Source organism: Phoca vitulina, unplaced genomic scaffold (assembly GCF_004348235.1).
Source record: "Phoca vitulina isolate PV1807 unplaced genomic scaffold, GSC_HSeal_1.0 scaffold10, whole genome shotgun sequence".
Taxonomy (NCBI): domain Eukaryota; kingdom Metazoa; phylum Chordata; class Mammalia; order Carnivora; family Phocidae; genus Phoca; species Phoca vitulina.
Genome location: NW_022589713.1, coordinates 38559991 through 38582298, shown reverse-complemented (window position 1 = coordinate 38582298; position 22308 = coordinate 38559991). Strand labels below are relative to the sequence as shown.

The window sequence follows — 22308 nt, the reverse complement described above, 5'->3', positions numbered from 1 at the left end:
TGGGACATTACCAGGACAGCTCACTTTAGTGTTTAACCACTTAGAGCTCCAAGTTCTCTTCCCCAATCCCTATATTACTCTGTCTCTCTCAGGGACGCTGCTTCAGGTCAAGTTTGTGCCACTGCAAACTTATGCAATCATTGAACAGACATTTATTGTTTGGTGCAATGTGTAAGGCTCCCAGGCGGACTCAAAAAAAAAAAAAACAGTGGTGAACAGAACTAATGAAATCCCCACTTTTACATTTGGGTGTGACTGACTGGGATGGGCAAGAAGCAGGTAAAGAGGGGAGCGCTGTGAATTGTGTAAGACTGTTGAATCACAGACCTGTACCTCTGAAACAAATAATATATTTTATGTTTTAAAAAAAAAAAGATAGTAGGAAGGGAAAAATGAAGGGGGGGAAATCGGAGGGGGAGATGAACCATGAGAGACTATGGACTCTGAGAAACAAACTGAGGGTTTTAGAGGGGAGGTGGGTGGGGGGATGGGTTAGCCAGGTGATGGGTATTAAAGAGGGCATGTATTGAATGGAGCACTGGGTGTTATATGCAAACAATGAATCATGGAACACTACATCAAAAACTAATAATGTAATGTATGGTGATTAACATAACATAGTAAAATTTAAAAAAAAAAAAGAAGTAGATGAACTAGACAATTCCAGATAGCCATAAGCACTATGAAGAAAATAAGTGAGTTGATTGAGAGGGACCATTTGGTAGTGACAGAGGAGGGTTAAATTTAGTTTTGGTGAGGGGTGCCTGGGTGGCTCAGTCGGTTAAGCAGCTGCCTTCAGCTCAGGTCATGATCCCAGGGTCCTAGGATCGAGCCCCACACCGGGCTCCCTGCTCAGAAGAGAGCCTGCTTCTCCCTTTCCCTCTGCCTGCCACTCTGCCTACTTGTGCTCTCTATCTCTCTGTCAAATAAATAAATAAACAATATCTTTAAAAAAAAAAAAAATTAGTTTTGGTGATTAGGAAGGGCCTTTCAGGCGAGGTGACCTTCTTGTCCTATGTGTCAAAGAATATAGAAATGGACTTAAATTTTGTGAGAAGAGCAGAGGCCACCAAAATACACACACAATGGACTGGTTATTATAGGGCATGGGTCCCACTGGCCTGTATCCTTCTGAAACACACAACACCCAGGATATCTTAGTTTAAAAAAAAAAAAGAGCTCAAATGTTCTTGAATGCCACACATTTTATCTCACTTGTGGTGTGCTTTGTAAACATGAAAGATAAAATGACTTGGCTACCTGAATGCTTTGTTCCTTGAGAAGAAATCATTCTCTTTTTTCCCCCCCTTTGGCATATTGATTACTCATTAATCCAGCAAAACAAAGGATTAATTAATCTCCATGGTTCAATGAAGAATAAATTAGCACAGTTTAAAGTGGGCCTGATTCAATATTACAAACTGGAGGAAATGTTCCACACACTCTCTCCATTCACTTCTCCAAACATAATCTCCAGAGAATGGCATTGGAAGACTGAATTTAGTTTGCATGATATTTCATATTCTGGCTCCTTCTTTAAAATTCAGTCCCTTGAAATACTCATTGCTTTCCCCAAACCCCACTTGAAGTATTTCCAAACACAGAAACAGAACCATTTTTTAAAAGTGTTGTAGACATATCACTTATCTGAAACAACCTTTTCCTTTGTAGAAAACAATCTGAATAGCCAGTTTTTCAAAACTGATAATAATACAGCAGCCACATACATTCAGGCATTTACATAATTGCCCGGTTATTTCTCCCGGCACATGAAAAAGATTCATACATATCATCATATTCAGTCAGAATGCTTCCGTAAACTACAAAACATGTGTAGGTGCCGTCTCTCTGAGCATCCTCGGGAAAAAAAAAAAAAAAAAAAAAGAATGGTGTTTTTTTTTAAGTCATTTTTTTGGTTCTAAACTGAGTTTTTTCAGAGCTATAAAAGAAATCCGATGTTGGATTCTCAGAATGCATTAAGGGATAAGATCTACACTTGTAAAGAAAATACTGCTATTTGAAATGTCAATATCTAGGATATGATATCCTCCTCAGTGCCCACTCCCCATTTTTTTGTTGCAATTAGATTAGCTTAAAGGAACTGTGTATCGAGATTTAGCCTCCAGATTCTTAGCCAAAATTCCTACAAAGAAGTAACATTTGAAAGAGCAGAGAAAGAAAAACTTAAGAGTAGTCTTGGTCTCCTATAAGCTTATCTTTATTGTTAAATATTCTAAGGCAATGATTTCATTTTCTGTTTCTCTCTTTGATGAGGGACAATCAACAATTTTCAAGTATGGATTTTAAAATAATAAATGAAAAACCAGCTCTTTTCTGTAAAAATTAAAAAACAAAATCGTATCATGTACTAAATCCCAGCTATTCAGTATTTATTTCTATAGTGTAGTATCAACACAGCATAATATAGTGTCAAGAGGAAACTACTACTGCCAAGGTAAAGTACCTGGCGTGTGCTAATACCACATGGTTGAAAGAGTTCAGGACTGGGCATGAATGTATGTGGTTTCTCATTCAGACAGTCCCTCCCTCCTTGTTTGGCTTAGGCAAATTCCTCCATTCCCTAGAGGCCAGCCTCATCACCTGGAGAAGGAGAGGTTACATCAGATGGACTATAAGGTCATGTCCAACTCAACAATTGTATATGACTCAATAACTCAGCTGACTATTCCTGATGACATAGTTAAACTGACATTGGCTCTCGATCCTGTATTTAGAGACCGGGTACCTTTGGCAAGATAAAGCTTTCAAGGAGCCCAGCTGGCAATGAGACTTGAGAAAGGCAAGTGGAAGGAATGCTGTTGCTGGCAAAGAGCTATGTATGGTTCTCCATCCAAGACCAAGCGCACAGTTGCAGTGACCTGGGAGACCCATATTGACTTAGGAGAATTCTTTGAAAAGAAGGAAAGCACTTCACTAACATGCTACCCTACCTGCGGCTTTGTTCTCAGATGGACGTGGGATCAGAACAGGTGTAGAGTCTGGCCCAGATCTTAGGAAGGCTTCTGAAAGCCTCAATCTCTACATCCATAAAATGCACAGTGAAAACCATACTTCCCTCTTCGAGTTTTTGTGAAGAATAAATAAAATTGTGGTTGCAAAGCACTTAGTATAATAGCTCTTACTATTTTTCACAGTTTTTATAAACCTCTCTGACCTTCAGACAGAAAAGAATCTGCATGGAGGCTCACCTCCACCATGTTTTAGAAACACTAAAATCATTCCAACAGCAAGTCAAAAGAATTTCTCAGTAGGCAACAATTTACTTCCTTAAAGTTAAATTCAAGTGTTTTGTTTTATTAAAACAAGCAAAACAAAGGTAATAAGGTTCTATTTCTGCTTTTAGCGGGACATTTGTATGAATGTAATTATAGTTGTGCTCCATAAATCTGACAGCCATTTTCAAACTTGATTGGTAGATTTTATGCAAGTGTATGCGCCGCGCATTATGTCGCACTGTTTCAGTTACAAATGATATATAAATACGGCAGCATGGAAATTCAGAGAACCACTTGGAGACCCACAGAACACCAAAAACAACTTCAATATACAGACTACAAGCCTGGAATACCCACAACCTTGATGTTTGTCATTGGTCATGCTGGGCAGGCAAGCCTTTGCTTTCTGATCCAATCAACTTCAGAATGATTGTGAAGCAACAGCTGTGTCAGAGCAATTGGAAAAATAGATTCAGAACAAAGGGGAAGACCCATCTCTCTAGGACATCTCCCTCCGGAGCACACGCTAAGCTTCAATGGAATGTATAAATATTTCATTCACTATTTTGTACTACATTCCTCCCATAATTTATATGTCCAACCCATTACTTGTAAAAGTACATTAATGTACCCTTTTAATGGTGCCTCCTCTAACTGCCCTCTTCCCCTCTACTTAATGAGCTTAGGGGGATTAGGACCCTACGTAGCCTCTCTGCCTGTTCAGTGTAACATCACAGGGTACCAAAATATAAACCCATTTATTTTCATTTTGTAGAAGGGTACCTTCCCTCCGGACAGCTGCTATCTGGGATGTTTTCTGTTTTGTGTTTTCTTTCATGTATGATATTCGAGAAGGATAAGGGTGGCCTCTGAAAAAATGGCATGAGGAGGTACTGAGATACTGCCCTTCCTATTCCTATGGCATCTGAAGGGGGCAGGGAGAGAAATAGATAGGCACGCAGAGGAAGAATGGGAGGAGGAGAACTGGTGTGATGCTACTAGAAGGAGCTGGAGGTTCACAAGCTGGCTCACTAATCCTTTCACAATCTCACAGTTGGGCCAGTGGCTTCAAGGACATAGAATTAACAGGATCAACATGGCCTCCTTCAATTGCTGACTTCTGTCTCTGCAAATTATACGAAATTCCAGAGTTCAAGTGGATTGGGAATCAATGCCATTTATGACTAAGCATGATTTGGTGATTTTCACTTTCTAATAGTGACCACACTTAAAAATTTAAAAAGACTTGGGCCAGAATACTACTTGGTATCTTCCAAGTCAGGAAACACGGGATTTAAAATATATTATTTACATGTTCTAATAATAAGGTATCCATGATTTTTGCTAACCTCCAGACAGTTGAAATAGCTAAAAAAATTAAAACAAGGCGTCAATTGTTCATCCAGAAAAAAGCACAATAAATACACTTTTTTTTTTCTGTTATGAGATATTTTGGATACTCTCAAGTGTTCCTGATCCCCTAAATATAACCAGAGCTTCACTGATAAAGGACAAATGCTTTGGAATAGATTTTTATTTTTGTCATTCAATGACAGGTTCATGCTCAGATAGGGAGTGCTCAGTTTGCCTTCATTCCAACATTGCCCCACCTCACAATCCCACCCCCGCCCATCCCTACCCCTACCCCCGTTAGAGAAAGGGGACCTGGTGCACAGATTGTGTTTCCCCAGTTCCTGGGTCTGCTAGCTTCTGCCTGGGCTCCATCTGGCTAGAGACTAGATAGCAAGGAGAAGGAAAACATAGGTTATTCCCTCTTTCTTCTTTGTCTTTGGAGGCTTCTCTATCAGTAAGTAGCTTCTTTGTAGTTTCAGCTTCTAGAAGTTGACACTTTTCTGGGGCTCTGGCTGCATAACTTTTTCTGTTCACCCCCAGTCTAGGGGTGATGGTTGCTAATAATCTCACAGAGACCTCTTTGGCTTCTCAGTTCTTTTGTTACCCCTGTACATGATTCGTTGCAACAAATTCCTTTCTGTTTTAATAATTAGCATGCATTCTGTATTTCTGGCTGGCCTCTCCCTGATATAGCTCCACAGTAATTTATAGACTATTAATTTGTCTTTAGTTCATCCAACATTTATAGAGTACCTAAATGTAGCAGGTACCACTTGAATTGCTAAATGTACAGCAGCAAACGAGGCAAACAGCATGTCTGTTCTCCTGAAGCTCTGTAAATTTCAAGAAGATGGACAAGAGGGGCGCCTGGGTGGCTCAGTTGTTAAGCGTCTGCCTTTGGCTCAGGTCATGATCTCAGGGTCCTGGGATTAAGCCCCAGGTTGGGCTCCCTGCTCAACGGGGAACCTGCTTCTCCTTCTCCCTCTCCCTCTGCCGCTCCCCCTGTTTGTGCTCTCTCGCTCTCTGTGTCAAATAAATAAATAAAATCTTAAAAAAAAGAAGATGGACAATAAACAAAAACGTAAAGTAACAGATGATAACAAGTGAAATGCAGAGAAGGAAGGCTAGGTGATATGAGGGTGAGAGACTAAGCACGACTTTACTTTGGAGAGTTACAGAGAGCCTCACAGAGGAGGTGCCATTTGAACTGAGATGTGAAGGACAGACAACAAGGAACCAGCTACGTCACAAAGAAGAGAAAGGGCACTCCAGGTAGAGACAGAGGAACTTGGACAGGAAGGAGTTTAGAATAGTTGAGCGACAGAGAGTCAAGAAAGGAAAAGCTCAGGAGAATAAGCAGAGGTCAGGGATGGAGATAGCAGGCTGGTGATGGAGGCAGGAATTTGAATTTTATTTTTCTAAGTGGGTTTAGAAGCCGTCAGAGAGTTATAAGCAGGGCTAGGGAGCATGATTTAATTTATAGTTTTAGAAAATTACTGTGACTGCTTTTTGGGGAGTGGATTATGGGAGGGCAGGGGTGGGAGCTTCCAGACGAGTCACCTCTATTGCCAGGGCAACTATGATGGTGGGGGTCAGGCTGGGGCGGCAGCAGTAAAGAGGGAGGAAGCGTAACAGCTATCAGAAGGGAGAGCGTACGGCATTGCTGATGAGCAGAATGTCAGGATAAGGATAAGAAAGGAGAATGAAGGGTAACTGTGATTTTTGGGGGGGGTTGAGCAACTAGCTGGATACTTAGACCAAAAATCATTCCCGATCATATTTCTGTCAACTTACTCGAGTTAACGTTCTCTTGAGAAGTATGCATACATAAATATAAAGCTGATATTTGTTTCATTCCCCAACATTTGATTTTGAAAACTTTCAAGCCTTTGAAAATACTACAAGGACAGCACCGTAAACACCCACAGGTTCCTTTACCTGTATTTGCCAGTGTCAATATTTTGTGACATCTACTTACATCACTTTCTCTCTCTGTACCCCCCCCACACACAGAGTTTTGCTGAAACATTTAAAAGAAAGTGGTAGACATGACACTTCCCCTCTTGATTATTCAGCACATATCTTCAAAGAACAAGGACATTCTCCTGTAGAGTTGCTCTATTTTCACTCCCAAGAATTTTTACTTTAATGTGACACTAATATCTAACATACAAACCCTCTTCATATTTCCCCAACTGTGCCCCACAAAATTGTTTCTTATGGACCTTATAGCACCCCCTCCGCCTCAACAACAACAACAACAAAAAAATCTGGTATCTGATAAAGAATCATTCATTCCTCATGTCACTGTTGTCTCCTTAATCTAAAATAGACCTGGTCATTTTTTTTTTTTTTTTTTAGTTTCATGATCTTGACTTTTTTTGAACAGTCCAAACCAGCTATAATGTTCCTCAGTGGAAATTTGTCTGATTGTTTCCTCAAGATTAAAGACAAACTTTATTTGGTGGGATTACTGATGAAGGATAGTTGGAAGCAGGCAGGCAGGGACTAGGGGCCCCTGCCCTCAGAGGAAACCACCTTTAAAAGTATTTTACACCACTCTGAAAGGAGCCCTCTACCCTTTCCCATGTGATAGATGACAAAAACCTGATTAGTTGACAGGCACAGGGAGGGTTAATCAGATTAAAACATCCCGCCCACAAGCCCATAAAAACCCCTAGACTTAGAAACTCCAGTGGCAACCCTCTAAGGTCCCCTCCCTCCTTGGAAACACTGTACTATCACTTTGCTGTCACTCAATAAATCTTGCTCTGCTGCTCACCACTCTTCATTCTTCGAAGTGGCATAACCATGAACCGCGGGCACCACTGGAAAAAAAAAATCCTGTAATGTTACTACAAAGATGATATTGTGCCCTTCTTAGTGTGTCAGCCAGGAGGCACATGCTATTACTTGGATCCAATTATGGGTCAGATAAGTTTGATCACTTGGTTAAGATGGTGTCCTTTTGGTCTTAATCAATACAATCTTAATAGCCCTTGCCACCTGTTACAATTCTTAACCAACTCATGAAATTAGGGAAATTTCTCTTCGCTATTTAAAACATGAGAGCAGCCAATGTACAGAATGTGCATAAAAATGTCCACTCCCCTGAAGGCGGGTAGCTCTCTGGAAATACAGGGGAAGTAGTAACAGTGAAATAGTGAAAGCAGACCATGTGTGTGTCCCTCATCTTAAACAAGCAGCCGTAGCTAGCTTCTATTATCAATAACTCTGGAGAAGAGTCAGAACATAGTACGAATAGAAAATGAGATGCAGAACCATATTTAAATGATCACAGAAAGTGGCCTCCTCCAAGCAAATGCTTACAGGAAGTGCCACCGGCTAATTCCATAAAAGAAAAGTTACATGTGAATATTTATGCCAAAACAATACGTTGGATATTCTTTCACTTGTCCTCACAAGCAATCCTCAGGAAAAACCTTGTTCTTTCACACATGTAATGAAGATTCAGAAAGGTTCTCTGAGTTTCAGTGGTTCAAATTCTCAAATTCAAGTCTCAAAATTAATTCTCAATTCTCAAAGTTAATATGTGCCAACTTACCATTTGAATCTATACACCAGCGTTACTCTAAAACACATGTACTATCCAGCCAGGCTTTGAAGCTTCATACTTTTCATGCTTTTAGAGTCATCATACTTTTCCTTGATTATAATCATGAAAGGGAATGGGAACAAAATAAGAAATAAATTAGAATACACAAACACTTTGTTTTCTTTCTTTTTTTTTTTTTTAAAGATTTTATTTATTTATTTGACAGAGAGAGAGAGATAGCGAGAGCAGAACACAAGCAGGGGGAGTGGGAGAGGGAGAAGCAGGCTTCCTGCCGAGCAGGGAGCCCGATGTGGGACTTGATCCCAGGACCCTGGGATCATGACCTGAGCCGAAGGCAGACGCTTAACGACTGAGCCACCCAGGTGCCCAAAGAAACACTTTGTTTTCATCTCATCCTTCAAGGAAAAATGGGAAAAGAAGTAGATATTTCTTCCTTTTTTCCTTTCAACTATAATACCTTACGGAAAAATAATTTAAAAATAATAAAAATAAATAATAAACACCTTATGGAAAATAATAATAAATAACAAATAGATTAAAAAAATAAATACCTGAAAAATGAATAAAATCATAAACCATAATACCTTACGGAAAAATAATCTAAAAATAATAAAAATAAATAATAAACACCTTATGGAAAATAATAAATAACAAATAAATTAAAAAAATAAATACCTGAAAAATGAATAAAATCATAAACCATAATACCTTATGGAAAAAAAAGTCCAATGAGAACTGGAAATATAACACTGTGGTTAAAAAATCTCAATATAAGTTAAAATGAAGTTATATAATGAATGCAAGTGTTTCTTTTTTTTCTTTTTTGAGATTTTATTTATTTATTTGAGAGAGAGAGAGAGAGAGCACACAAGCAGGGCGGAGGGGCAAAGGGAGAGGGAGAAGCAGATTCCCCACTGAGCAGGAAGCCCAACACGGAGCTCGATCCCAGGACCGCAGGATCATGACCTGAGCCGAAGGCAGCCGCTTAACCGACTGTCCCCAATACAAGTGTTACTTTTAAAGATTTTTTCATAGTACTCTCTGCGAAATTCTTCCATATAATTTTTAATTCATGGAAGCAATCTTTGATGGCTGCTTGGTATCATTAAGCTCATTTAAAGGCTCAGTAGTGTATACTTAAATCCAAAGATATCGATTGATTTATGGTGAATATGGTCTACAGAAAATTGGCCCATATGACTGAGGGCAATGGAAAAATTGGCAGGAATAACAGATACGCATTCTTTGCAATTACTAGAACAGAACTATAGGTCACTTACAGTGGAGGGTAACAGTAACTGTTGAGCGGTCAATATAAAAACACTGAGAGGAAGCGGCATTGAATCAGATATGGCTCCTATCCTTAAGTGGCCTATAATCTATTTAGCCCTTATCTTTTTTGATCTGGGAATAATAGCAGGAAATATTTCAACTAAGTTTCTTTTAGCACATTATGTTGAGCCTGAAAGTTCCCTCAATTTGTCATGTCACTTCATTTCTTTAATCATCCTCCACTTTTGTAGAAACTATGCCTTTTAAACAAATTTTTAGGCAAGCGGTAAAAGAAAAAGCCTTGGAATAAATAAACGAGATGAATAAATATTCGGTGCAATCAGTTTTTTTTTTATATAATATATATAATATATATATATTAAAAAATCTTTAAAAGTAACACTTGTATTGGGGACAGTCGGTTAAGCGGCTTAACACGTCAAGAATATTATGACACGTCAAGAATTCTTAACACGTCAAGAATATTATGACCTCATGATTAATGCAACAATAACCAGCTTTAGGCAAAGAAAAAAAAATTGACCCTCATACTTCAAGTTTCCTCACCTTTCAATTTTAGGAAATTACCTGCTTGACAGTCCTTTGATTTTGCTTACTTTGTTTATCTTCCTTAAAGCGTTAAGATCAATGAATAGATGAAATGTTTATAAAATATTAAGTATTTAATTTTAAAATACAGGAATTTTCCCTCAAGGATCTCTAATTCTTTAGAATATTGGCTCTCCAGTTATCATAATATCTCATTTGATAAGCAAAAGGCCAGAGGTTCTGATATTCAAGAAGGATAAAACTCAGGTATGCAGAACATTTGAATAAAACTCCCCAGAGTGACATAATAGGAATGACAGCATGAGAGAGTAAGGGACAAAGACAGAAAAAGGAATGCATTCCTGAATTTCCCCTCATTCTGAACTATCAGTTACTGAAATGCCATTCTTCCTATCCTTATAAATATTAATACCGATTGAAAAAAATAAATAAATACAAGGACATTGAATGGACATCTTTCAAGAAAAGATATCTGGATTCTAATTTGGCTCTGAAATTACCCAGCTCTATGAATTTGGAAAAACCTCAGGTACCCTATATGCCTCTATAAATGAGGGGATTGAACTAACCCCTTCCCAGCTCAAGATTTCACATCCCCATGATTGGAAGTTCACAGAATTGTTTTTCTAATAGCCCATTGCACAAGGGCCTGGGTAGAGAGTATCTCAATGATCTAAGAGAGAATGTAAGATTTCCTGACACAGCTTTAATTTTCAAAAAAATAGATTCCTTTCCAAATGTTCATTTCTTAACCTCTGTGTGTGTAATCTTTATATGGAAAACAGTAAAACCCTTCCATCTCATATCCTGCAATAAAGTTAATTTGGACATAAGATTATTGGCAAATGACTCTTAGACCCTAAAATTCCCAGTCAACTGGCTGAGTTCGTTCACCTCAAGTATCTCATTAAGCTGTTAATAATATGAAGAAACAGTTTGTGCATTTGGATTTTTGGTCCCCACTTACAGTGCTGTGTTGGGAATTTACTGATATGTCTAAGGCTGTGTGTGTATATTTATCTCAGCAAAAATAAAGTCAAAGAGGGTTGTTTCCTACCTTGTGGTTTACAATGTGTTCTGTGCTAAGTATAAAAGATTTTGAGCTGTCAGTGGAGAGAACTAGAGACGGGTTGCTATGTCAATGATTCCACTGGACTTTCCGAATGCCTCCACATCCTTTCCACTGCAGGAATATTTCCTAATCAATGGTTTCACGCCTACAGGACACTGGCCCCAGAGTCCCAAGAGAGCCATCCCTGAAAAGCCACTCAAGAAAGAAGCATATTCAGATGGCAGGAGTCAATTCTAGCACCGAACCATTGGAAATTCTCACAGACACAATGCAAATGGGCCCTCTAAAACAATTCTCCATCCTAGTTCCTTTCTCAGCATTTTTACAGACAGGATTTTTTCTCTCCCCAGCTGAACAAGAAAGAACAAAAGTAGATTCCCCAAAGGAGGAATCATTGGTACTAAGATGCTTTACGTAGGTCACCTCTGATGTGTTCTTGGTTGCATTTCAACTGCTAAATTTCACATGTCAGGCTTTCAGTTCTGATGGTTCTGCACATAAATTCTATCACTGAAAAGAATAACTGTTTCAATTCCCTGTTTAAATATTGAAGGATAGACCCTATATGTTTGACAGATGCTCAATTCAGTATCAGTTATGTTGGCATGGTACAAAATGCTAGATTATTTTATTCTGAGATGTCTCTGTGCATGTACATTTTAATATGGTAAAAGGAAGAAAATGTTTCCCATTAAAAAATTGTCTAATTTAAAGAGAGTAACTACACCTTTTTTCAAGTAGATTATAAATGCATGTCCTTGGTGGTTACCAGCCTCTCATATGTGAGGCCAGTGTTCCTAACTTTTTCCCTTCCCCAGATTTCAGTCTTACAAATATTGCCTGACAAGAGCTCTTGCCCTCCTCCCTGTACCAACTGTCACTGTTTTGGTTCAAGCCTTTGGCAAGCCATTCTTTACCACCAACCCTGGAAGCCATCCTCTACGATCAGGTGTTTCTTAAAAAATAGATCTCACCAATCCGCCTCTGCTTAAGAACCTTTTCTGTTTCCTCACTACCTATGGAAATAAAAAAAAATTCAGACACCCTAATAGGGCCTTCAAAATTTCTGATCATCTGTTGCCAATTTATTTACTCAGTCTCATTCATTTGTGTGTTTATTTAATCATCCAGCAATAGAATGAAGGTGTCCTGCTAAAATATTAGGTGCCCCACTCAAATGTAAGCTCCACAAGGGGATGGGTTCTGTTGTTGTATTCACTAATGTTTATTAAACATCTAGAACAGGCATTAGGTAGATGCTGAACAATTTCTTTTTAATTATAAATTCAGCAATACTTGCTGGGTACTTTTTATGTGCCACATAGAGGCCTGGTATTGGGAATCCAGCAGTGAAGTCATTATGTCTATTTTTAAGGAACTGGCCAGGTAAATTGACATTTATAATGAATTCAGTGTGTATCCGTGAAAATGAATCTGATTTCTGTAGTGATTAGTACTTAGGCAGCAGAGGCATAGTTCACTAATCTCTGCATCTTTCTTTTGCAAACTGAGGGTTTATTTAATGTTTACTAAATAAATGAATCTAAGAATGAAATTAGGACAGAACGTCTGAAGGTTGTGGTAGGCAAATAATGGCCCCCCAAAGATGTCCAGATCCTAACTCTAGGAACCTGTGAATATGTTGCATTACATGACAAATGCAACATATCTGCAGATGTGATTAAGGTTAAGGCCCTGGAGATGGGGAGATTATACTAGATTATCCAGGTGGGCCCAATCTAATCGCATGAATCTTTAGAAGTGGAAGAAGAAGATAAAAGAGTCAGAGACAAAAACACTAAGAACAACTCAATTGGGCATTGCTGGCTTTGAAGATGGAGCAAGAGAAAACAAGAGCCAAGCAACGTGAAGGTCTCTAAAAGCAGGAACAGCTCCCAGCTGATGGTCTACAAGAAAAAAGGGACGCTGGTCCTACAACCGCAAGGAACTAAATTCTGCCAACAACTTCAGTGATGAAATGGAGCACCCCCAGGAAAGAATGCAGCGATTCTTTTACTTTAAACTGGTTAGATGCTTATCAGACTTCTGAGCTCACAGAACTGTAAGGTAATAACAAATTTGTGTTGTTTTAAGCCATTAAGTTTGTGACAGTTTGTTATGGTAGCAAATAGAAAACTCATACTGTACTTACTATATTCTTAAAAGACTGGCCAAAGTGACCCTCTGCCACAGGTTCCCATGACCAAAAAGAAAATGATTATCCTCAAAATTACAACAGGACAATCTCAACATATTCTTACAAAGGACATGTACAGATAGAAAATGGGCTACATTTCCAGATAAAACAAAAGGACTTTTTTCAGAAGCAGAATTTAGGCAAAAATCCTTTTGCAAAATGATGATGGCTAACTGGATCATCAGAATTAGTTTTAGGACTTCACGCCGTATTATGAAAAAGCTATACACATATAGTCTTTGGAATATGTCTTCAAATTTCATGCCCTTGAAAACTAACTTTGACATCAGGGAGAGTTTTGAGTTACAGTCTTCCTCTTAGTCCAGAAAGCCCCAGGAAGAAACCACAAACAATGGTCCTTTGAAAGTAAGGAAGCATAAGGGTATAAATTGAAAAGGAAATTCTCCTTAGCCACGAAAGAACAAGTTGGCCCAAGGATGTCACTTACATCCAGGTAGATCGCCCACCACACAGTGGGCAGGTTGTAGCTACCACTCAGGTCACACTCTGCTCCCAGAACCCTGCACTCTGGTGTGGGGCAATGACCTCTCAGAGCAAGGGCCGCTTGGGGGCAACACCTTAATACTAAACAGATGATGTTCGGCACCACCCTGGAAGGTAACCTTCACAAAGCCTACCATGAGAACAGCATCCCCCGATGTTGTCCTGTGCAGACCTGAACATTGTTCTGTAGTTTGCCTGCCAAGAATTCCTCCAAAAGGGGTGGTGGTTTCTAATTCTTACAATGCTGCCACGTGTGTGAACAGTGGCTCTGGCTCAGCCTAATACTGGGAATGTGTGTCCACTTTTCATGTTATTGTAGCCAGATTAAAAAAAAAAAAAAAATTAAAAAGAGGCTAAGATCTGGGTTTGCAAGCAACTGAAAGTGGTGTGTATGTCCCATTCTCACAAAAACCTAGGCAGGTTACAAGCCCCTGTCCCAAAAAGAAACAAAAGATAATTTTGGGAGTTTTAGGCACCCACCATGGTGCCTACAGCTTATGCTCAAACTAGAAGGCGTGAAAATAAAAAAAAAATTCACCCAGAGCCATTCCCGTCCTCTAACTGTGGACTCCCTTCCACAACCTCCCTGCTTTGGTCTCTCCGTTCAACACTTCCAGTGAGTTGTTCTTTATATTTTGCCTCGAGTTCTTATTTGTTATCTATAGAAAGCTTGGTCTAATCTGAGTTATTCTGTGGTACTGGAAGCAAAACTCGGCACTAGCTTTACTTTTGTCAAACGGGTCCAGATGTCACTGGTTTGCCCCAGAAATGTTGATCATAAACTGTACTACCATATTCTCCAGTTTTCCTCAGAGGGTCCAGATTTAAGACTTTGTCCTAGCATACCATCTACGTTAGGATTTGTACTGAACTAAAGTATTCTGGCTTCAACAACATAAAAATGTAGTCACCCTACACATGAGACATATTAGCAAGAACATCGCATCTTCTGGAAGACAAATCAAGACTAAGAAGGACTCTTGAGATAGCTAGAAAAGTTTGCTTCCATACTTATCTACCTTTTACCCAAGGAGAGAACATTCTGTTTGAAGACACCCTGGGGACAGTAACCTATTTCTATGTTAATTATGATAATACTCTGCCTAAGCACTCTTTTGTTGGAAATTTAATCCCATTTTCTCTCACCTTGTACTTTGTATAAATTGATAGTGTGTTCCTTTCTTCCTTAAAATTACCCTTTATATACTTCAGGAGAATTAGGAAATCACCTCTTAGCCAAATCTTCCAGGCTGAGCACCCCCAATTCCTCATTCTCCAATCACAAGTACTATTTACCTTCCTTTCAATCATTTGATTTGCCGTCCTTCATTCTGAACAGCATTCCAAACTGCTTTTTGAAAATAGAAGCTGGGCCTCATGACTCAACAATCCCATTCATAGGTACATACTCAAGAAAAAATAAGCGCCTGTGTCCATACAAAGATTGTGACAAGAATGCTCTTAGAAGCCTTAATCCCAGGATCTGTCAACAGAAGAAAAACGGATAGACAGTTTGGAAGATATCCAGGCAATGAATCCTACTGCAAAGTTAAGAAAATGAAAAACAAATACTAAGTGAAAAAAGAACCTGGATGAACCTCAGAAACATGCTGAGTGAAAGCAGTGAGACTCCAAAGAACACATTCCACGTGACTCTACTTCCGTGAAGTTTAAGAACAGAGAAGACTAATCTATGGATAGAAGGAGGACTCGTGATTACGCCTAAATGTGCATATGTACATGTGAGGGGTCTGTTTTGGACTAGAAAAGGGATTGGGGAACTTCTCCGGGAAGATGGAAATGTTCCGTATCTTGGTACAGGAGGTGGTAACATGGGTACACATTTAAAAGTTCATCAAGTTGGGGCGCCTGGGTGGCTCAGTTGATTAAGCGTCTGCCTTCGGCTCAGGTCATGATCTCAGGGTCCTGGGATCGAGCCCCGCATGGGCTCCCTGCTCAGCAGGGGAGTCTGCTTCTCCCTCTCCCTCTGCCCCCACTCGTGCTTTCTCTCTTGCTCACTTTCTCTCTCAAATAAATTAATAAAATCTTTAAAAAAATAAATAAAATAAATAAAATAAAAGTTCATCAAGTTATGTACATATATATAAAGTCATGCTTATATATACATAAAATGAAATACATATGAAAGGGAGCAGAATATGCCACCCCAAAATTTGCTACTTTGGCATGTGGCTTATTTTGAGCTGAAGGCAATCAGGACCCAGCCGACTGAGGAACAAATTTTACCTCTTCCTTAACTCCCTAAAATAATTTAGACAGGGGCCCAGAAAAAGAGCTATTACCAGAGATAACTTTTTTATCTGAAGGACCTATCTGCATGGCAGGACCAACTTATAATTACCAAATAGCTGCTCTTCTTATTGTCCTGTGAATTACCTTCCTCCCTTTTGAAGTTCGCCCCTACCCCTTCCCTTAGCTCATGGTCTATAAGCCCCAAGTGCCCAACTTGCCCTAGGGTCTGCTATCTTTGGGCCCCCCATATGTGTGAAATTAAATTTGTTTTTCTGCTATGAAACTGCCTTATGTCAATTCAATTAGCAGAACAGCCAAAGAACCCAGAAGAAAAGGGAAAGTTTCTTGGCCCTTACACATACATACACACCTGTGTATAGGCACAGATACATGTGTGGGTGTGTGCATGTGTGTGTGCGGGTTTGTGTGTGTGTGTATGTGTGTGTGTGTATAAGAATCAAAGCCAAATATTGTTTCACAAAGAAAGTCCTCAGTGATAAAAGGCACCAAAAATTCTGCCAAACATACTGAACAGACTGACTTCCTAACAGAATGGACATAGAAAGAAAAAGCCTCAGGGAATGCTTATAAAAATAAGGACTGTTGTATAGCAGATATAGGAAAACACCAGCAAGACACCTCCACGGGGGACAGTCCATCTGATGGGAGAATGCTGTCCACCAGATGCTTCATGTTCTATCTGTTAGTAACTTAACGGGCATCAAAAAACAGGAATTAAATGTTCTAATTTGATGGAGTTTAGTATCTCTGGGCCCCTGACTTGAAATACCAGGTTGTAGGGGTTGTTAAAAACACTGTAAAAAGAGCAAGGGCTTTGAGGTAGGAGAGCACGGAAGTGTGTCAATCCCATTTCTCTGCCCAGCTATGACCCTATGAACTGCTGTTAACCTCTGAGGTGTCCAGTTGCCTCATCAGGAAAATGGGATCATCAGCAGAACGTCATAGCATTCTGTGAGAAGTCGGTGAAATAATATATAGGAAGGGCTTGGTAAAATATTTGTAAAAAAGAAAAATTAGTAATACCTTAAAACTTTTCATCTGTATAGATTCTATGAAAGGATCGTAGCGTTCATTATCTCTTACCAATTTGATAAGCACTCTTATGGAACATCCTGATTCCACAACAATCATTGCTATCCCAGCACTGCATGCTTGCTGCTGGGGAGAACATCATTCTGACAGGGATATGGAGGCTTGGAGGCTTGATGGCACCTCACAGGAGTCAGTCAGTTTCAATTTGGGCCATGGTTAGTGGCCAAATCTTTAGCTCAAGCCAACCCTCTGTTAATTCTAGTATCTGGGCACCAGTAAGAACAGATGTGGGCACATGAAAGGACCACTGCAAATTTATTAATCAAGACCAGAGAAATGATTCAAGCTATGACCTGTTCACCATGGGTCAGTTATATTGCCATTCATAAAGAACAGAATTTCTGGTGCCCAGGGAAATCTCAGGAGATTCTAGAAAGGGCTGGTGGGAAAACTTTGAAAAGGAAAGAAATAGCTCAGGACACTATCTGGAGGGCACAACAGAGCTGCTGCTTTTCATTCTGTCCCACCTCCCCCTACCTCCCAAAACTGAGGCATCTGGCCAGTGACCAATAAGAGAACTGCTTATAATTGCTGATAATACAAAACTCATTTGCATAGTTTCCCATCTGTTGGAGACAGTATTACTGTGGCTTTGTATCCTGCATGCATCTGTGACAGACAGGAATAATGAGAAAATTGGTGTATCTACTGAGCAACTATGTAGTTCCTCTACTGTGAGTCCATGATTTCTATCTACTGCCTTCGCTCCCTGAGACAGAGACCTCTGGTCTTTTTTTTCCAAGAATAACAATATCTTTTCCCAAAATTTTTGAGGTAATATTTTTTATTCAAAAGTTTTCACAAAGCATCCACTCAGGGCCTTGATACATTCTTCCATAAAACCCTCAATGGGAAAAATACGTCAAGAATAAAAACCTTGGACAAGGAAGTTGGGAAAATGAAACATACGCTACTTTTAATATCTATATCCACATGTGATAGGACTCAGTCCTGTGGCTTTAAATAACATCTATAAGTTGATGACTTCTAAATTTTTCATCTACAGCCCAGACCACCCCCAAATTCCAGACTTAAATGATAATGGTGATAACAGCAGAAGGTACGTAGTGATTAGTTTTATGTGTGTGTGTGTGTGTGTATGAGGTGTGTGTGTGTGTGTGTGTATTCATCTAATAATTTTAACAACCCTATGAAGTAGATACTATTATCGTCATTTTAAGGACGGGAATTAGAGACACAAAGAGAATAGCATTTTCAAAGTAACACAGCCAGCCAGAATGTTGAACCCAGACAGGCTGGTTCACGATCTTCCAGTCTTAGCCACACCACCTCTCATATCCACCTGTGTTTTTGGTAACTCCACTCAGATGTCTAATAGGCATCTCCAGCTTAACATGTCTAACACTGAACTCCTAGCCTTTCCCCCAAAACTTGCTCCATGCCCAGTCTTCCCCGTTACTGTAAATGATGACTCCATCTTTCCAACTGCTTAGGTCATATACTTTGAAGTCATCTTCAACAATTTCTTCCACTTGCCACATCCAATCTAGCAAGAAATCATGTAATCTCTATCATCAAAAATATCCAACCTCTGACCACCTGCCACCACCTGCACCGTTGCTGCTTTAGGTGGAGCCAACTTTCTCTCCACCTAGATTGCTACATGACCCTCAAATAGTCTCCCTGTTTCTACCCTTGCTCCTTAAAATCCATTCTCCAAAGAGCAGCCACAAGGGCCTTTCTAAAATAGTTACATTATACAACTTTTTGTTTAAAATCTCTACTGTTGGGGCTCCTGGGTGGCTCAGTCGGTTAAGCATCTGTCTTTGGCTCAGGTCATGATCCCAGGGTCCTGGGATCAAGCCCCACGTCGGGTTCCCTGCCCAGCGGTGAGTCTGCTTCCCCCTCTCTCTGTCTGCTGCTCTGCCTACTTGTGCTCTCTATCTCTCTGTCAAATAAATAAATAAAATCTCTACTGTTTTTATTATATTCAAAGTAAAGCTGGAGTCCTCCCAATGGCATATAATGTCCCACCCAGTGACCTCTCTGACCATTACCACCTCTCTTTGCCTCACTCCTTCTTCTCATCACCTTCACACTCCCTTCAGCCACAAGGTCCTCCTGTTACTTTTCAAGTACTCCTCCTACTCCTAGCTCAGTGCCTTTGCACTGGCTGTTTCTGCCCAGGATGTTCTTCCCCTCTGTTCTCATGGTCCTGACCTCCCCTAAACCCTCATCAGTTGTCACATTTTCAAAGAGCCCCATCCTCACAGAGGGCGTGTAAGTCAACACCTACCCTCCTTCATCCTCCATTCTTGCCCAGTCTCCTTTCCCTACTCTACTTTTCTTTTTTGCTAAGCACCTATTACTTTCTGAGTCAACAGATATTTTACTTCTTACTTTATTTTTTGAAGTCTGTCTCCCCCAACCAGAGTATAAACACCATGACGTCAGAAACCACTCTGGTACTGCCATAGCCCAATCCCTACGCTCATGCAGCCTACTAAACCTTTGGACAGTTAAAGGATCTGAAAAAGCCCTCTGTAAAGGTTCTCTGTTTTCTGCTTAATCTTTTTTTTTCAAATTTAATTGATCACAGACCCATGTTTTCCATAAAAACCCTATGAAAATCTCATGACATCCGTGTTTCAAGGGAAGGAGTTTGGTGATGGCTATTGTGGAGGATAAAGGAAGAGCATACATAAGCTGTGTAGGCAGCTTTCCAGGAAGAGTCCAAAACACTCAGGATATAAATCACTAGAATTTAAATTGTTGCATATATAACCACCAAATAACTATCTATGATGTTATGATATTATTTGCAGGAGGCTACTGAATGGGCATATCACAGGTAAGATTTTTCACACATATTTGCTGTCATGTCCTACTGTCATGTTGGTAAGCTCTTCTGAATGATTCCAATAGTATGTTCCAATAGTATACCCTATGTGAACTGTGTTTTATATCAAAATTTTACAGTAACCCCCCAAAAGAAGCAGTTAAACTGAGGGATCATTGGCAAGAAGTAGCAGGCAAGGAAAAGTCAAAAGATTGCTGATACAGGTGGATTACACAATGCATTTAATTCATTCTTAATCAGGAAATTAGGTTTAATTCTCAAAGACAATGTACTTACATTCACGGAATATTTAAGGGAGAGAACTTTGGACCAAGAGACATGAGTTTTAGTTATGATTCTGCTAACTAGTTGCAGGTCTTTGGGCAAGTTATTTCACCCAGGCTTTAATTTCTTCCTCTGTGCAATGAGGGAACTGTAGTAAGTCTCAGATTGGTTTTAGGTATAAGTCCCTTTACATTTTTTTTTTTTTTAATTGAAATCTGGTAAGAGGTAATAGTCACAAATAATTTTTGTAAAAGAGGATTACAATGATTATTTGCAATGTCGTCTCACTGGACTCTTTGGTAAGTATTTGTTACGGTCTCAGTTGTTAAGAGGTAACAGTGTAAGAATGGGTGAATTTGAATCTGCATAGGAGCTGTGATATGACATGTCAAGTCTTGTGTGTTTAACCGCGAAAAGTGTGGGTTTGTTGCTGCAGCATGCTATAGGTAAGTTTAGGTACTAGGTAACTATTTCTCTTCAGATGGAGGAAAGAAGTAAATTGTATAATAAGTCACTGAGCATACTTCAGAATTCTTGAAATAAAGCATATCAGATTCATTTTTAATGAAATATATCATTTTCAGGTAACTCTTCAAGCTCATGCTTAATTAGGTATTTGAGATGAATTTCATGACAACAACCAGAAATGTAAATCCTCTGGTTTTGAATCCACTGCTAAATGAAATGGGAAAAAATAAGTATAGAATAGTGGATTTCAAAATTAACTTTTGGAAAGCAAAAAGGTTTACTTCTTTGACCTCAAGGGCACTCCCTTGAAATATCCACATGTCAATAACTAAATCATGCCTCTGGAATACATGAAAGGCTATTAAAGAAGATATGAATATATGCTTATGAATATATACTTACACTTATATATTCTTATGCTCCTTGGAAATATAATGGAATCTTTTCTTTTTTCATAAAAGGACTAATTGGGATTCTTTCAAATGAAATGCCTGAGAGGAAGAATCCATTGGATTTCACACCACAACTTTTCCCAGACCTTGCTTCCTATATACTTGGAATATGATATGAGATTCACTCAGATCACTTTCTATATCAGAGCATACTACCGATTAGTGAATTTTCTGGAAACTGAAACATTTTACGTATTAAACACTAGAAAAGGATAAGAGGGTGAAAGCACCGTCAGTGAATTCTCAAAAAACTGATCCACATTATCCACTGTTATTTAATCTTAGAAAACCATATATATTTTCTATGATGTTGATATTCCAAAAATTTAATGTAGAAACAAGAAAAATGGTAAGTTACGAAACACTAATAAAATAAAATCAGAGATAACCTAAATGAATGGAATGATACCATGTTTGCAGATTATCAGACTCAATATTATGAAGATGACATTTTATTCCATAGTGATCTATAGTCCAATACAAATTTAATAAAAATTCCAGCCAGATTTTAAAGTAGAATCAACAAGCTGAATCTAAAATGTACATGGAAATGCGAAGGAACTAAAAAAAAAAAAATTATTTTGAAAAAAAGAAAGTTGGATGACTCACGCTACCAGATTTTAAGACTTACTATACAGTTACAACAATCAAGACAATGTAGTATTAGATAAAGGAAAAACATATAGATAAATAGAGCATAATGAAGAGTCCAGAAATAAACCCATATATATATGGTCAATTGATTTTTGACTAAAGTAAGAAGGCAAATAAATGGAGAAAAAAAATAGTCTTTTCAACAAATGGTGCATACTGAAGCAGGAAATGGACCTTGACCTTTATCTTGGACTCTGTACAAAAATTACCTGCAAATGTAAAACCTAAATCTACAAAGCTAGTATATGTATAATACATGATCAAATTGCATACCTTAAATATTTATAATTTTTAATTGTCAAAATATACCTCAGTAAAACAATAAAAACAAAAACAAATACACGGGAGAAAATTCTTGTGACAAAATTTCTGAGATACAACACCAAAAGCATAACACATAAAAGAAAAAAAAATCATGGGGCACCTGGGTGGCTCAGTTGGTTAGGTTAAGTGTTTGCCTTCAGGATCCCAGGGTCCTGGGATCGAGTCCCACATTGGGCTC

At 39.0% G+C, this 22308-nt stretch overlaps 1 protein-coding gene across 2 annotated transcripts in view; it reads right to left on the bottom strand.

Annotated features, from left to right (window-relative positions):
* RBMS3 (RNA binding motif single stranded interacting protein 3) overlaps positions 1 to 22308 on the bottom strand; it is a 1498583-nt gene that overhangs the window by 728605 nt on the left and 747670 nt on the right. The window contains exon 1 of one of the 2 annotated variants that reach the window (XM_032408844.1): positions 8155 to 8231. The exons of the other annotated variant lie outside the window; for it this stretch is intronic. The gene's annotated coding sequence lies outside the window, so the exon portion shown is untranslated. Of the gene's footprint in view, positions 1 to 8154; positions 8232 to 22308 lie in introns of those variants that run through there. 2 annotated transcript variants of the gene reach the window in all.